The following is a 12,964-nucleotide window of genomic DNA, read 5'->3' on the forward strand; positions in this document are numbered from 1 at the left end:
GTTGTTTGGCCTGAAGTGACTCAGCACTGGAGCTTACAGGCTCTTTGTGAGGGCTAATGATAGACTCTGGAAGGGCTCACGCCAATGAGCACTTCTCAGAACCCCTGCTGCCAGTGCCCCTGTCTCCTCGGTGAGCCACAGCTGCCCCCCACCTCTGAAAGCAACCCCCCAACACCAGCAGGTAGGTCTGGTTCAGTCTCCTATGGGGTCACTGCTCCTTCCTCCTGGGTCCTGGTGAGCACACTTTTTTGTGTGCCCTCCAGGAGTGGAGTCTCCATTTCCCCCAGTCCTGTGGAGGTCCTGCAATCATATCCCGCTGGCTTTCAAAGTCTGATTCTCTGGGGATTCCTCCTCCTGTTGCTAGACCCCCAGGTTAGGAAGCCTGACGTAGGGCTCAGAACCCTCAGGACTTCTGCGGTATAACTGTTCTCCAGCTTGTGAGTCACCCACCCAGCATTTATGGGATTTGATTTTAACGTGATTGCGCCCCTCCTACCGTCTCATTGCGGCTTCTCCTTTGTCTCTGGATGTGGGGTGGTTTTTTTTTGGTGAGTTCCAGTGTCTTTCTGTCAATGGTTGTTCAGCAGTTAGTTGTAATTCCAGTGCTCTTGCAAGAGGGAGTGAGCACACATCCTCCTACTCTGCCATCTTGATTCTCCCCCCTTGAATTTTATGAAGGTTCATAGCACAAGCCTGTAAAACATCAATACTAATTATACATTTAGCAGTAGGAGCAATAAATGTTGGTACACAACAGTGTTCCAAACAGCTCTATCCAGGTGGCTTCGGCACCTTCTGTCATAAGCAGCAAACAAGACAGTCTCTCCCTCTCTCTTCCCCGTCTCCCCTACCAGAGAGTGAGAGGTAGCAATACTTTGGTCAGGTACCTCCTTGGCTGCCTGTGTGACCAGCTACAGAAACTGCTCAGTTTGGGGATAAATAAGCCGTGCAGTTTAGCACACTCAGCAATAATGTTCAGGTATGTTCAGTGCCCAAAGTAGACTGCCTGTCCTAACATATAGTAATAAAGTAAGCACGTATTGATATAAGAACAGATGGGTAAACAGGCCAATGGAACAAAAGAGGAAACTCAGAGAAGACCATGTATAAGTGAGAATTTAATATATAATCAATATAGAAATACAGCACCAGGAATGAAATGTGAAAGGGTGGGTTGTTTTGTATATAATATAGAAGAAAAATCAAATTGTATCCCTAGATAGCATCATATATAAAAATAGAATGAAAAAAATGAAAGTTGGTAATGGGGACAAACAGGAAAAAGAAAGAGAAAGAGGACGGAAGGAAGGAAGGGAGGGAGGGGGGAAGAAAAGTCAAAGAAAGAAAGTTCTTTTTCTTTTGAAAATAGTTTGAGAGAAATGGACTCAAATGGAGGTAACGGCATAAGGAAAAGCACACAGGCAGGAAAGCATAAGTCTGCAAAAACAAAGGCAGATAACCCAATTTGGATGGAACATCAGAGTGTTTCACGAGGAGCAGCAGAAGATAAGCCTGGAAGGGTAAGTGCGTAGGCTGAATTCGGTTTATTTTTATTTGTTTTTATCTAAAAAATAAGATGTACGCTTTACTAATATATAATATGTGGACTGACCCTGGAACTCAGGCTCACAATTGAAGACATTTGGGGGTTCACATGAAAGAAAGTTTTTAAAAAGAGCCAAATTCTGTCATTTCTCCTAAAATCTAACCTAATTCTCTTCTGTCTCAGTGCAGCTAACATCTATGGCACTTCCTATGGCTCTGTGATGTCATTTCCTTTTGTAGCTATTAGTTCCCCGCAGTGTTTATGCTTTACTCAACCCACGCTGTCTGATAACAGATGTTATTTCCAGCTGTGTCTATATACCAACCACAGTGGGTTCATTAATAACAATTATTAAGTACTTTATGATACAAATTGAGCCTGTAGCAATAGAGAAAACATCCAGCCATTTGTTTTATGGCCTCCTGTCACAGCAAACTATAAATTCCCATTATCTCAACATTATCAGCACTGGAAAATGGATCTAAGCATGAGTCATAAATAAAACTACCAAACAGCTCAATCATTCTGGAAAGAACAGAGCATAAATTAACACTTGACGATGTAACGTTATATATGAACTTAAATAATAGCTCAAGCCTTCTTGTTGGCTAATTATGCAAATTATTATTTTTAAAACTTACATTGGTAGTTGCACAGCTGGCATATTCATTTAGGCACACAATCAGAGTTCAATAAACATGCAGTCCATACACTACCCTCCCGACAGTTTCCACTAATGATGTATGAAGGACAGTAAAAATGAAGAGAGAAAAGTTTCAACTGAGAAAATGTCTCTTAGGACTACAGGGAGTATAAAAAAATCACATTTTCTCTGAATACTACATTTGATAGGAGAAATCGTTAAATTTGGGAAGATGGATAGAAGAGGAGCCACAAAAACTGTATGCATTATTGGTTCCTGGGTAGTAGTCCATACGGATTTTCAGTCAATTGTAAAAACACTTATTTACTTACCGCTCTGTGTTGGGTCCAAGCTGTTTTAAGTGATGAAGATAGAACAGAAAGATAAATTTAAAAAATGAATGTAATTTTTAAAAGAAAAATAGCCAATAAACCCACTAGGAACCAAAGACATGCAAATGAAAACCACGAGATATTATTTTTCATGTTTTAAGTTAATTCCCAGTATTGGGGAGGAAGCAGTGAAACAGGAAATCCAATCATTTGCTAAAAGGTATCTAAAAGGGTTCAGACCTGGAAGGCTACTGGGCGATACCTACCAAAGGCTCTAAAAGTGTCCATTACTTTTTTAAAATTAAGGTGTAATTGACATACAACATTACATTAGTTTCAGGTATTCAACATGGTGATTTGACACTTGTTACAAACTATGAAATGATCACCATCTAGTTAACATCCAAATATACGGAACATTTCAGGAATGTGTGTGTCATCCTTGTGTAAGAGCCATGCTAACTTCTGTATTGTTCCAAGTTTAGTAGATGTGCTACCAAAGCGGGCAGCAGTGTCCACTATCTTTGACCAGTAAATTAGGCAAGATTCTAATTCTGAAAAGTTTACCAAGTACCAATTTAGTGCCATTTATAATGGCCAAAAAAAGAAATAGTAAATGATAAGATTCATTAGGGAAACAGAGAATAGTTAAAATAAAGTCTGCAAGGAAATGGTTAAATAACTCATGGTTCACCCATGTGACGAACTACTGTGCCGCCACCAAAAATTATTTTGTGAAGGTTATTTATATGAAAATGTTCACTGAGCACTTTAAATAGATTGTAAAATGTTATATATAACTTCAATTATTAATCATATTATGAAGTTTTTACACACATTTATACAAGCACCCATACACAAGGCTAGAAGAAATACCTAAAATATTAAAAGTTTTTTCCACATGATGGTACTATGAATATGTTTTATTATCTTAATAATTTCCTATATTTCTAAAAAATTTTTTCAGCAGGAGAGAGCATTTACAGCACATCTGGCTAGTAAGGATTTCAATTCACATTTTCCCCAGGCCTTCTACAACCTGTATCCAATGGACCTGTTCAACCTTGTCTTTCACAAAATTCAAGGTAAAACTGGTCAAACCCATTTTCTCACTGTCCCCAAATCATGCTCTGCTTTCCAAATCAGCTTTCAGTCAAGTTCCATTTCACATGTGTGCTCAGGGCAACAAAATTAGCTGAACAGCATTAAAGCTGGAATCTTAATGAACTCAGTCTCTACTTGGAATCACATAGAAGCAGGAATACCTCACCCATCAGAAGTCACTACCACTCCCCACCAAAAAGAAACAATCTTTTCCTTACATCTCTTAAAGCACATCAAAAGGAGATCGAACCCTCATCCATGGCCACATCTCTCAGAGCGCACTGTGTCTCCCCCATAGCTCCCACAGGCCCCAGCTACATCAGGTCTCTTCTCCACCCCCACACAAATTTTCCACATCACACCTTTTATCTCTGACCAGTCTCCAGATTGACAAAAGCAGAATGATAAGAGGGTGAGCCCCAGTCTCCCCATCTGCAAAGAAGGTAAAATAATAAATCCTGTCCTACCATATCCTAAGATGTGAGGTTTAAATATTTTAAAAAATGTAAAGCATTGTACATGTCAGGACTATCATACCCCGTTTTTCCCATTCATGCAATAAGCATTATTAGTATGCAACCAGTACTCTTCCAACACTATTTTACCAACTCTGGAAGTTATCCTTGATTATTCCCTCTGTATGCCTTCCTGAACTGAATCCATCGTTAATTTGATTTTACCTCCAAGATACGTGTCGTCACCCACAGTTCTCTGTATCCTTTAGCACCAGTGTAACCCAAGCATCCGTGCTCTCTCACCTAGACTACTGAACTGACCCCTGAATTTCCTTCCCATCCACTCTTACCCCCTCCACCATATTACCCATACAGGAGCCAAATATTTTCTTAATCAAAAATAATCAATTCCAAGAGTCAAATGCCCAGTGGTTTCTTTAACAGACATGATAGGTCCAGTTATTTGGGGAGCACACACAATGAAGCTCATGCATGATGGCACAAGAGTACAAAAGAGAAACTAGAACCCATGAAAGGGATACTTACTTGCCAGGGAACTCTGCAGCTCTGGGCAGTGGGAAGAGAGAAGTCTACGGAGAGCCCCCTCCAATGCACACAGGTGCATTTCCTCCTTGGATGGGTGACATACAGGAGATGCCTATCAAAGCAATTCATTGAAGACATTGAAATTGACAAGCCGCTTATTCAACTTAAGCAATTCACTGAAGACACTGAAATTGACAAACTGCTTATTCAAATATTCAAAAGATATTTGAACACATTTAAATCGTTTTTCCCATGGATGACTGCACCAGTGAAGTTCAGAAACCAAGCACACACTCTGTTTGAACTAAGTACCTCAACGGCTTCTTGCTGCACTTAGAATAAAATCCTTGCTCCTACCAAAAGACACGGACTGGCTGAATGGATACAAAACCAAGACCCATATATATGCTGTCTACAAGAGACACACTTCAGAACTAGGGACACACACAGACTGAAAGTGAGGAGAGGGAAAATGATAGCTGCAACAAAGTGAGAGAGTAGCACTGACGTTTATACACTACCAAACGTAAAATAGATGGCTAGTGGGAAGCAACAGCATAACACAGGGAGATCAGCTCGATGATGGGTGATGACCTGGAGGGGGCGATGGAGGGGGAGGGAGGCTCAAGAAGGAGGGGATATGGGGATACATGGATAAATACAGCTGATTCACTTTGTTGAACAGTGGAAACTAGCACAACAGTGTAAAGCAATTATACTCCAATAAAGATCTGGAAAAAAAGAAATCCTTGCTCCTTACCATTGGCCTCCAAGCCTGTGCATGACATGGCCCCTGCCTTCTCTCCAGCCAATGTCTCCGTGACTTTTTGTGCTTGCTGACTTGTTATTTCTTTACTGTTTCAGCTCTTTCCTGGATTTGTGCGGTGCCATTCCCTCTGCCCTATTAATTTCCTGAAAAATTTCCACAGGGGTTCAACCATGTTGAAGCCTGTATGTCAAACTGATGCTAGGATTTGACAGGGATGTATTTGTATACACAGCTGAGGAGGCTCCCGGGACAATGCTCCTGTTAGGGTAGGAAGCACCCAGCCACTGAAATGAGCTCAACCCATCAGCACTATTCATTGAAATAAAACAGTGATTCTGAGACCAGCCTGGGTCTATTGCTAGTATTTGTTTCATTTCAGTCCCAAGGACTGAGAGATCTGTGATTTAAAGATTGTTGTGTAAAATTAGTAACAGCTTTTTCTCTTCTGAGAAACTAGTTCACTATGTAAAGAAAATTAAGTTGAATCCCCACTGTGTTAGATACTGTTAGTCACTTGTTCAATGCTCACTTTCCCCTTCTTTGCTGATTGAACTTTGATTTTATTTGGTGTGTCACTGTGTTAAGCTAAATGCTTGCTTCTGCATCATCCCAGAAAGCTTGTGGTGTCTGGGTGGATAATGACACACGTGCAGGTGCAGGATGTTCGTGGGAAAGATTATGTTTTCTTGGGGAAAGGAATGGATGTACCTGACAAAGGCTTTCCCCCTTTCCCATAACTTTCTCCCTTGAATGTGGACGTGATGTCTGGATCTGCTAACCATGAAATAACAAACATGAGGCAAAGTTCATGAGATTCACATAGATTCTGGCCTGACACCACCAAGCTTCTGAACACCCCTATCATGTATTTATTTCCAGTTCTCCATGGCCCTCCCCCATTTATTCTTGAGAGAATCAAACATGTTCCTCAAGCCAAATAGCTGCTGTGTTTTTGTCTTCAAGGACCTACTGCTGCGTATGTGACTTCATGCTCCAGCAAAGCTAGAAAGCCCTTATAGTTCCAAAACTTTGTGATGGTTTGTGGTGAGGCAAAGGGGACTCTTTCCTTATATGTCTCATATTAAGTGTAAAATGGTAATTGAGACATTTTCCTGATACCTTCATTTCCAAATAAGCAGCAATTATAGGAAGGGCAGTGTCCAGCTAAGAACCAGTTACTTAATTCTGGAAGCGGAGACGTGGACAGAGCCTGCAAGTGAAGGAAGTTTTAGTCCACCCACCCTCAGTCCATGACCGATCAAGTGATGGAATATAATCAATAATGATATCAATGTCCTAAATAACACAAAGAATAGGCTATCCCTAACTGATATTTATTAAACTCTTTATTCTGAAATGAGAGCACACGTTTTATTTTTTCAAGTATCCATGGAACAGTCATGTGAATTGGTTTCTGAGTCCTGGTTAGTAAGATGGCTTTGAATAAAAATTGATTGTCCAATTTTACTAAAACTTAGAGCTGCTTTTCCCAATATGGTAGTCACCAGACACAGGCAGCTACTTAAATTTAAATGAGTTAAAGTTAAATAGACTCTAATTAGAGTTCCTGAGTCATACTTGCCACATACAGCTACTGGACTGTACAGATACGGTACTCTACCATCACTGCAGAAAGTTCCACTGAACAGTGATGCTCTAGAGACTGAGACACAGGCTATATGGCTTGGACATTCCTCAGTAGGTAACACATATAACTGGTTTGATTACCACCAGAAAGTAAGCTGCCTGAGGGGAGATATTTTTGTCAGAAATATTCACAGCTCTATCACTAATGCCTAGACAATCACTTTTACACATCTGGTGGTCAATAAATAATTGGTTCTCAATTCAGTTAGGTAGAGCACGAAATATGTTTTATTCTCAAAATTGCTTGAATTTCTCATGGCCCTGAACACTCAATCTGCCTAGAGCACTCATCTTATTTTCTTTCCAATCTATTTCTATTTAAATTTTAGTCCTGTCTAATTATTTCCATAATCTCATTAATACGGAAAAACTCTGGCTTTCCCTCCTATTGTAGGGAAAAACCCAGTTCTTCTCTACTGTGTTTCTCCCCTGTGTGTCTCCTTTGCTATTCACACATAACCCTTCAGGCCTGACACTTCTGGTCAGTGAACTCATAGAGGTTTTTCCCCACCACGAGCAATTCTCTGTGACACGAGCTGGGTGTCCTACAATTTAAGTCAGCTCTGACACTGTCTAGCTGGGGATAGCATTAGGTTCCACAGGTTAAGGGCTCAGCCCCACAGGACTGCCCCCCCAACACGCACACACACTTCAGATGCCACTCACAAGCCCAGGTTGTCACCTGTGTTTCTGACCAACCTGCTATAGATCAGAGGTTCCAAGGACCCTGCCTTGGGTTTGATTAGTTTGCTAGAGTGGCACGCAGAACTCAGGGATATGATGCAGGATACAGATGAACAACCAGATGAAGAGATACATAGGGTGAGGTCTAGGAGGGTCCTGACCCAGGGGTCTGTCCCTGAGGAGCTGGGGTGTATCACTCTCCCACCATGGATGTGTTCACCCACCGGGAGAACACACCCTCCTCGACCCTGCACTTCAGGAATTTTATGGAGGCTTCATCACTCCATTTCCAGCCCCTCTCCCCTCTCTGGAGGATGGGGGTTTGGGCTGAAACTATCAAGCTTCTAATCATGGTTTAGTCTTTCTGGAACCCAGCTAGAGTCACCTCATTAGAACAAAAGATGCTTTCGATACTTTTACTACTTAGGAAATTACAAGGGTTTCGGGAGTTCTGTGCTGGGATCCAGGGGCAGAGGTATTGCCTGTTATCTCACACTCATCTCCTTATTAAAATCTCAGTCTCATTCAGGAAAATATTCTGTCAAATTCAAATGTTGTTTTTATAGTCACACGCCTATTTTCTCTCCAGTGTCCAGGTAGGGCACTCACTCTTGCCTCTCTCTCTTTCTCCTTCCTTCTTCTATTGCTGGTTCTCCTGTCCTCACATGACCACCTAGGTGCAAATTTCAGGAAGCCCTACTCTTACCTGTCTTGTTCAGGAAAGAGGGCAGCAGCAGAGGGAGAGAGAGGAGATTTTAGCTTAAAGTGGGCAAGAATCTCTCCAATCATGGGCTGCTTCTCCTGCAATCTGTGGTCTTTGTTGTCAAGGTGATATTATTGCATGAGGTTGCACCATTCTCTTGGGGCCTCACCTAAGTCTGCCTTCATCTTGGAGGAGATTCTTAGCCTCGTTCACAATTTTGCCAGAGAAACAACCACTGATACCACTCTGGCTTTTCTTAACAACTGCTTATTTATGCTTCCTATTTTCAATATCTTTATTTCCTTGAAAATATTTCTTATACTTATTTTAAATTGTTCCACTCCATTATTCCTCTAGAATAAGTACCATGTTGTGCACCTTTCTTTTTGATGCTTATGTAACTCAAATTACCACTGATTTTTATGAGCCTATATTCCTTGGACGGTGTCAGTTTCTTTGGATGCTCAGAACAAGAGAGTGAGCTTGGATATATAATTTGGCATTGTTGACAAACATGTGATATTTAAAACCACGGAAATGGATGATATCACCCAGGGAGAAAGTATGCAGAGTGAGCCAAGAGGATTATGATAGAACTTAAAGGAGTCCTAATATTTAAAGGTTTGGGGAAAGCAGAGGAGTCAGCAATGAATCCTGAGAACCTCGGGGTAACAGGAACACAGGGAGGCTGTGGTGTCAGGAAGCCAAGAGTGTTTCAGGAGGGAGGACGTGGGTGTTTGTGTCAAATTCTTGTCAGATCTGTTTTCAGTGAGGTGAGAAGTGAAAAGCCTGCCTTTGCAAACAGAAAGCCACAATTTCACTCCACACTTTGGATTTCATGAGGTCTGTGGAGACATTCCTGTTACTGTTTTTCTGGATCGCAGGCACAAAGGTGGACGTCAAACAGCAAAAGGTTCTGCCTTCCACCTTCCCACCGCAGAGTGGAATCACACCTGCAGCCACCTCAATCCCACCTACCTCAGGAGGGACTGCCAGGTGGTGTACAGAAGAAGCAAACATCTGCCGTGGACTTCTACACACAAAAGAAAATCAGAGCTTTTGCCCAGAGGTTAGTAAAGGTTTGGTTGCCTTCTTGGCAGCATAACCCTCAGAAGCAGGGAGACAACTTACTGCCAGGAGATGCGTTAGGTTCCCAGCCACCATCTTACGGTCAGTCAGGCTGAATGCGAGAACTGGACCAAACAAAGAGTTCCAGGGGTTCCAGACTGTGTCCTGACAGGTTTGGGGTGTGCTCTACACAAATGATTGATAGATAGGTAGATAGGTAGATAGACAGATAGATAGATAGATAGATAGATAGATAGATAGATAGATAGATGCTAGATAGAGACAGAGAGAGGTAGCTGCATATATTTAATAGTGTGTATGCAAATATATTTTATGTCAGTTTTTAATGCACTGGAGACAAACAGATGCATTAACTTGTGGGATGATAGTCAGTAGATTTTGTACAGACCTCATTTGAAAACATCCCCACCATCGTGAAACTGCAAGGGGAGTGGTTTAAAAATGTATAGATCATTTGAATGACTTATGTTTGTGTTTCAGACTTGTTGATAGGGGAGAAAAATAGGTCAATGGGGCAAAAATGCAAATATCATGCATAAATGCTGATTTCTAGTAATTAAAATAACCTTGCTGTTATAATTGAACTTTGTAAGTATTGTTTAATTTTAACATAGAAAATGGTATCTAATAACAAAATGCCATTTTTTTTTTCTTTTCTATTGCGGTCCTTTCCTTACTTTTTTTTTTTTTATTTTTTTGGTAGAGTATGTAGTTTTGGGGTTTTTTTTTTTACATTTTTTTACTGAAATGTAACAAACATACAGACAAGACCACAAATCTTAAGCTTCACGAAATGTCATAAAGAAAACACATTCATGTAATATCAGCAGCACCCCAAAAGCCCCCTCATGCCTGCTCCTAATCACTGTCTCTTTCTCCTCCCCAAAGATAAGTACTATTCTGACACCATAAATTCATACTGCCTATTTTTAAACATTATATAAATGAAATAATACAGAATGGGTCCTTTCAGGACTGGATTCTTTTGATAACATTATATTTAGAAAAGTTATATATTTTATTATATATGATAGTAATTCATTTTCATAGATATGTAGAATTTTATTACATGAACATACCAAATCTATTTTACTTTCAATGGAACTTTGGTTTTGTCTGTTTTTTAATTGTTACAAGGGCAACTATGATTATTCTTTACATATATTTTGTTAGGCAAGAACTTGGCGCGTATAGAATGTACATATTTAACATGAACAGATAGTGACAAATGATTTTCCAAAGTGGTTGTATGACTAGTCAAAGCCAGCTACAGATTCAGCGCAATCTCTAACGAAACTCCAATGGCATTTTTCACAGAAACAGAAGAAACAATCTTGAAATTCATATGGAACCACAAAAGACCCTGAAGAGCCAGAGTAATCTTAAAAAAAAAAAAAGACCAAAGCTGGAGCCATTATACTTCCTTATTTCAAACTTTATTATAAAGTTGAAATAATAAAAACAGCATGCTACTGGCATAAAAACAGACACATTAACCAGTGGAACAGGATCAAAGCCCAGAAATAAACCCACACATATAGAGTCAACTAATATTTGACAAAGAAGCCAAGAATACTCAAGGTCTCTTCAGTAAATGGTGCTGGGGAAACTGGATATTTATATGCAAAAAAAATGAAACTGGATGTCTATCTTACAACAATCACAAAAATTAATCCAAAAAAGAATTAAAGCTGTAAATATAAGACCTGAAACCATAAAACTCCTAGAAGACACTGGTCTTCATAACAATGTTTTTGGCTATGATGTCAAAAGCACAAACAAAAGCAAAAATAAACAAGTGGGACTACATCAAGCTACAGAGCTTCTACAGAGCAAAAGAAACAATCAACAAAATTAACAGGCAACCTACAGAATGGGAGAAAATATTTGCAAGCCATATCTCTGATAAAGGGTTAATATCTAAAATATATAAAGAACTCACACAATTCAATAGCAAAATCATCATCACTATCATCATCTGATTTTAAAATGGTCAGAAAACCTGAGTAGATATTTTTCCAAATAAGACATACAAATGGCTGATAGGTAACATAAAAGATGCTCAACATCACTAATCACCGGGGAAATGCAAATCGAAACCACTATAAGATATCACCTCACACTTGTTAGAATGGCTATTATCAAGAAACAAGAGATTACAAATGATGCTGAGGATGTGGACAAAAGGAACCCTTAAGCACTGTTGGTAGGAATGTAAATTGCTGCAGCCACTGTGGAAAACAGTATGGAGGTTCCTCAAAAAAATTAAAATATGAGAATTTTTATTATATGATCCAGCAATTACACTTCTGGGTGTATTTCTGAAAGAAATGAAATCACAATATCAAAGAGCTATCTGCACCCCCATGTTCATCACAGCATTATTCACAATAGCCAAAATATGGAAACAATCTAAGTTGTTCTATAAGTATCTATATTTCAAACACTCATTAATTAAGAAATGATGACATTCTAAGGTATAATTTTCGGAAGCTGCCATTATATATGAAAGAATTAGGGAGATGTGACAAGACGTTAAAAATCTTTCCTTGTGGCTAAAGGCTCACAGCTTAGGGTAAAAGTAACAGAGGCCCATACATTCTGCAGAGGTGTTACACACAAACAGCACAGCTTACTGAAAAGTGGCCAAACTGGCCCTATGATCATCACCCTCAAAAGTCTATATGACATAAGGCTAGAGATTCATCAAAGAAAAAATTCTTTGTAGAAAATTCATAGGAGTAGAGAAAGTTATGTCATTTTCCTTCTCTCCCTACAGCTAAAAATCATTAACCTAGCAATTAATGAGTACTCATCACATATTAAAACTACACTAAGTTCTGTAAAAGATTTATCTCATTTAATTATCACAATGCTACTATGAGGTGAACACCTGTACCTGCCTGACCCTGAGAGCAAGCACCTCTGTCAATTTCATGCCCTGGGTGCCTCTCTGCTTCACCCTGGTCCTGGCCTTGCTGGAGAGAAATGAATACTGGAAATAAAAACAAAATCCCACACTCCCCAATCTCTCAGACTCTGCATCCAACTTGGGTTCTAACCATTGGATCCACTAGAGTGATACTTGGAAGATGGAAGTCAACAGAGGCTGCTTTCCTTTGCTGTTTATGCTGGCAGGTAATGTCCTGAACATAATGAGAATCAAAATGCAGTGGTGACAGCCAGACTTGGCATCCCAATGCCCAATATCCAGCTCCAAGAGTGTCAAGAGGCATTTGTGGCAATGACAGTGGCTTTCTGATCCCTGGATTGCAGCTCTAGTGTTGGGCCCTTGAGCTCAACGATTTCAACCCTTGACTCCATTCTGTAGCAATTCCAATTATTTTGAAGCACCTAATTTTCCATATTAAGTCCCTTTCTGTTTAAGAGACCCAGAGTGGTTTCTATTTCATGCACTGGATCCTGACAGCAACAATGGATAAAGA

General features: G+C 40.0%; 1 pseudogene; it reads right to left on the reverse strand.

Annotated features, from left to right (window-relative positions):
• Positions 1-2,926: 2,926 nt before the first annotated feature.
• Positions 2,927-3,026, reverse strand: LOC130829527 (U6 spliceosomal RNA; annotated as a pseudogene).
• Positions 3,027-12,964: the final 9,938 nt, after the last annotated feature.

The sequence above is a fragment of the Hippopotamus amphibius genome, chromosome 9 (assembly GCF_030028045.1).
Source record: "Hippopotamus amphibius kiboko isolate mHipAmp2 chromosome 9, mHipAmp2.hap2, whole genome shotgun sequence".
NCBI classification, from domain to species: domain Eukaryota; kingdom Metazoa; phylum Chordata; class Mammalia; order Artiodactyla; family Hippopotamidae; genus Hippopotamus; species Hippopotamus amphibius.